The sequence below is a fragment of the Mustela lutreola genome, chromosome 3, assembly GCF_030435805.1.
Source record: "Mustela lutreola isolate mMusLut2 chromosome 3, mMusLut2.pri, whole genome shotgun sequence".
NCBI classification, from domain to species: domain Eukaryota; kingdom Metazoa; phylum Chordata; class Mammalia; order Carnivora; family Mustelidae; genus Mustela; species Mustela lutreola.
The window spans coordinates 167,951,440-167,956,515 of record NC_081292.1 but is presented as its reverse complement, the minus strand read 5'-3'; the positions used below and the strand labels follow the sequence as shown (position 1 = coordinate 167,956,515).

Sequence of the window (5,076 nt, the reverse complement as noted above, 5' to 3'; positions counted from 1 at the left end):
ACATTTCCAGCATGTGCCTTGTCTCCCACCTGCCTCACTCTCCTGCTCTAGTATTATGTGCAGGGAGAGCAAGTCCTCTCCTCGCACTCTGTTCCTCTCTGCTGTGCTCCCTTATGTCTGTCTCTGAGCTAGGGCTAGGGCCAGCTAGCCTGAACCCCAGCAAAGGCAGGTTAAAAAAAAAAACCAAACAAACATGCTCCAAGAGAATGAGAGTTGAGATGTAGCAACGGAACTTGACTAAGGAAAGAGAGTGTGAATGGGAGCACCAAAAAGACAGGAGATAGTCTGTGCTGGTGTTTGGGCAGCCAGGTCTGTTGGGGATGAGGACGGCTTCCCCAAGGCACAGCCAGCAGCTCAGATGCATTCCCCTTCTAGGGGATCTGCTCTAGGATGTCCCCCAGCTGGAGACGCAGAGCTCCTCTCTCTGACATAGGCAGGTATGCAGAGCACAAGCACACGGACTCTCCCAAGGTCCTCCTGCCAGGCTGCCAGGAGCTATAGGTGAGTGTCCATCCCCAACCTTCCAACCCCCCACCCCCAGCCTTCTCCAGACACTTTGGACACCTCTACCAACCTCAAATTGCAGCTTCTCTGAGCTGTTCTGTGTGACTCAGAGACTTGGAACCAGGAGGTCACCCTGACTGAGCCTGTTCAGCTGCACTGGAGTAGGACTCTAAAGGGCTCTAAATTCAGACCCAACCCCAGTGACCATGGGCTGCACCACTCTGCTCACTGGCTCTGAGCATGTGCTGCTCTGCCACCCGACATGGGGTCTGCATCAGCAGTCAATACACTTTTCTTATTAGGGACAGGAGAGGGAAGGTTTTTGGCCATTGGGTCTTGATAACAACTACTCCACTTGGTCACTCTACTGGGAAAGCAGCCACAGACAATATATCAAACAGCGGGCGTGGCTGTGTTCCGAAAAAGAACCTGGCAGACAATGGGTGCTGATGAACATCCATCCTTAGCTCTGTGCCTGTGGCACAGTGATGTGGGCTTCAGGGCTGATGTCTGGGTGATTCCTCTATAGACCTTGGGACTCTCCTCCAACTTCTCTGGGCTGCAACTCTCTAACATTCAGTGGTTGCATGGAGTAGTGTCGATCTTCACTGAAGTCAGACTCATTCAAATGAGCAAAGGTCTTCTGAACACTCCCTATGCGTGCCTCTGATGTGTGAAAAGGTTGGAGTGACTATGCATGACTCTGATGTGTGAAAAGGAGGTATGTCCTGCGAGTTTTACCTTTGAGCATTTCTTGACTCTGCCTTTGTGGTGCACCTTCTCATCCTTCCCCCACCTCTCATTCCCCTTCTCTGCCACTGAGGCTGCCTCCCATCTTACCCATGTTACTCTCTGCTTCTGCAAACACTAAGTGGTCTTTCTACAAGACAAGCTTGATCATGATCTCTCCTCTCTCAGGTACTCAGTGGCTTCTGCAAACTTGCACAGCCTTATTTAGCTCATAAGCCCTGTACTGGAGGCAAAGTGCCCTGGAAGGGTGTATACCAGGCCACTAGCTGGCCGGCTTTGTGGAGGAAGTGGGTGAAGACAAAGTGGGGGGGAGTTTATAGGTTATATTTCTTATTTCCTATGCATCTGTATTTTCTGAGTCTGTAAATCATGCTGCATTACTTTTCTATTGCTTTGTAGCAATTACCCTCAAACTGAATTGCTTAACACATGTATTATCCCACAGTTTCTATGCATCAGGAATCCCAGAGTGACTGAACTGGGATGTTGTGGCTTGAGCTTGCCTTCCAGATATTTTCTGGGGACACAGTCATCTGAAGGCTCAACCGGGGCTAGATGACCCACTTTCAAGCTTACTCACATGGCTGGTGCTTCAGGTCCTCTGCGTGTGAGTCTTTGCACAGGTTGCTGACATATCTTCATGACCTGGCAGCTGGCTTCCCCCAGAGTGGGTTATCTGAGAAAGCTGCAATGTGTTTTAGGACCAAGCCTTGGAGGTCAAACATTATCACCTCTGCCATAGTCTATTCCATAGAAGAACGTCACGAAGCCCTGCCCATGTTCAAGGCCAGAGAGGTTTTAAGTATTACCTCTTAAAGGAAGGAGTGTCAGAATTCATGGGTATACTTTTAAAATCACCACATGGGTGTACATTAATTTTTCAACATGCATATCTCTATAGGAAAGTTCGTGGACTGAGACGCCAGCCAGACAGATCTGCTTTAGAACCCAAGATTCCCCCTTGTGCTCATTATAGGATCTTAAATAAGACTATCATCTTCCTGAGCCTCACTTCTTATCTTCCAAAAGAGAATGAGGATACTTAATTTCTATCAACATTAGAGGGATTGAATGAAATGACATGTGGGCTAGATTCTTCCTCAAATGCACCTCAGTGTTACCATGTAGGGCACACGGGGACCTGCTGGCCTCACCTCCCTCCTGCTTCCTGGGCATCTTGGATTCCAGCCTCACTAAATGGCTCATTGTCTGGCTGCCCTGTGGGTCCTCGGACCGGGGCTCTTCACACCCAGTATTTTTTCTTCCTGCAGGCCCTGATGTTTGGGTAATTATCTTTACTGTTATTACTCAAAATCACTATTCTGTGTACTCCTGCAAAAGGCTTTAAACACCAAAAGAGCTTATGTTTTCAATAGTGTGAGCACAGAAAACCAAAACAAATGAGAGGAAACTTCCTGTTGCCAGTGCCCTGCAGAGAAGGCTTTCAATGGAGAGATGTTGGCACCAGGCCCATGTGTCCCCTCGGGAAGAGGGGCTTCTCAGCTCTAAGATGCTAAGTCGCCGCGGACGTTCTCTTAGGTCCTCATCTGAAGGGGACTGTTTTGAAAATCAGATCTATGAACTCGTGGCAAATCTACAAACGACACTGTGTCCTGTTCTCTGTCTCTAAGGCCAACCAAGTACAAAGGTGTGTAAGGAAATCCTCCAGGTAACACCTGTTGGCTCCTGAGCCACAAGGGAAAGGAAGAGAGAAGGGTACTGATTCTTATGAATGCAAGTGTACTGAATTCTTTTTGTTATCTGCAGGATAGATATCCACAAAGAACAGGGGGGCTGGGAAGCAGGGATTCTGACACCTGCTCTGGTGTGGGGTTTTCCAATGCCACCAAGCAGCTCTGGGACACCAGCTGGGTGTCCTGCATTTAACTTAGCTCTGATGCTGTCTACCTGGAGACAGCCCTTACTCAGGTAAGTGCTCAGTCCCACCATACTGCCCCTTCTATGTCACTTCAGAACTCAGTACCTGAGACCCTGTGCTTCAGACCCACCAGCTATAGATCAGAAGTTCCCAAGACCCCTCCTCAGGTTCATTGAATTAGCTGGAGTGGCTCACAGAACTCAGAGAAAATTTTACTTAGTGGCCCACTGGTTAAGTCTGGATCTAAGTCTGGAATAAGTAGATGGGGGAGAGGCATAGAAGAAAGCATGGGGAAGGGATGTGGAAGGTCCATGCTCTCCAAATTTACCCCTTGCTCCACGTTTTCATGTGGGGTAAGGGGTAAATTTTCTAGGTCACCAACCTAGAAGCTTTGGGAACCCTGACCTTCAGATTTTGCGGACGTTTCATTACATAAGCATGACTGATTCAATAATTGGTCCTTGGCTATTGAACTCAACCCAAACCCTCTCCCCTCATGTCCTTAAGAGATCTAGGTGCTTTCCAGAAGTCACCCCATTAACATGACAAAAGACACCTCCATCACCCCCCTCACTTGGGTAATTCCAAGGATTTTAGGAGCTCTTTCCCAGATTCAAGATGAAGAACAAATAGATATTTCTTATCAAGAATCACAGTAGCACCGAGATGTATTTTATGGTGTCCAACAGAGACACAAATATGAGAACCCCCCTTGAAACTCATCCAGTCTTACAACCTTATACTTTCAACATGACTTAAATATTCCAATTAAGCCTTTTTCATCCAGACTAACATTATAGGGTCACTTTTTTATTTAGATAGTTTTTTTTTAACTTGGTTATAACACAGGATTTCTATTATAGTTTCATATCATGATTCATAGTAAGGAACACATATTTTTGCCTAGAGACTCATGTGTGAACATCTTTGTATGTATATACCTATCTGGTCATTTTCTTACTTATTCCTCCCTTCTCATGGTTTCTTGTGGTAACAGTCTACCAGCACTTGTACCACAAAAAAGCATTCCTCCCAGAAATTTTCCTCTAGGCCCCTCAATTGCAGCAGAGTGCTCCACTATTTATATAGACAAGCAGGAGCTCCACATTGGCACGGGGCCTGCGGATAAGCACAGAGGACAGCAGGTTTCTGTCTCTGGAGGTTGTTTCTTTCCCCATGGGGAGGATGATGAAGGTCATCTGAGCACCAGTGACACCCTCATTGCAATGTGTGGTGAGCCCTTGGCTGTGAACACTATGAACGTGGGACTTATCAACCACGAGATTTATGTGGCTCTGTAGATCATATGATCCCAGCCGTGTGTCTTACCCAATTAACTCTCATTTCTCTAGGGACTGGACAGAGCCAAGGGAAGTCCAATATCCACATCATTACACAACTGCCATTACAGCCAAAGTCCTGCATGATGAACAGTCTTCATACTGAGGCCCATCAAAGGGGCAGAGCCTGAGAACCATTTGGAGCCCATGTGTGGAGGCCTTTTACGGGTGTATGGAGATGTGGAGGCTGCTTCGGGGAGATTGGAAGGCTGATGTTTTCCTGACTGCCAGAATATTGAACAATTTTCCCTTTTCATTAAAGCACTGAACCTCAAGAGCCAGTACTCCTTCCTAGGGCACTACCCTCCCCAGCCAGGACTTTAATCGGTGACACAGATCCCTTTAGGGACCTGAGTTAGAGGCAAAGACTCAAGTTTTTGCAGTCCCAAGAAGTAGAAGTGTGACCAGATGATTAGTCCATCTCTATTCCTTGATGGAGCCAGGCAGACTGGCAGCAACCTTCTGAAAACCTGGCAAAGGGTCAAAAGAAAGGTAAAGCCCCTTTCACACCTTGAAGGTAAGCTTCAAGGCAAGGCAGGAGTGGGGCAATCCCCATGGGCTAGATATTCTCATTCCCTCCTGGGTGTTGTTGCAAGTCCCACA

At 47.3% G+C, this 5,076-nt stretch overlaps 1 long non-coding RNA gene across 2 annotated transcripts; it reads left to right on the top strand.

The window, feature by feature from the left end:
• The first annotated feature begins 960 nt into the window (after positions 1-960).
• Positions 961-4,742, top strand: LOC131828160 (uncharacterized). 2 transcript variants are annotated; one of them, XR_009352261.1, is made up of 4 exons: positions 961-1,225; positions 2,631-2,902; positions 3,022-3,183; positions 4,486-4,742. It is a non-coding gene; the product is annotated as an uncharacterized LOC131828160 (long non-coding RNA). The 2 variants fall into 2 exon arrangements; XR_009352260.1 differs by having other exon boundaries at positions 2,526-2,902.
• The last annotated feature ends 334 nt before the right edge of the window (positions 4,743-5,076 follow it).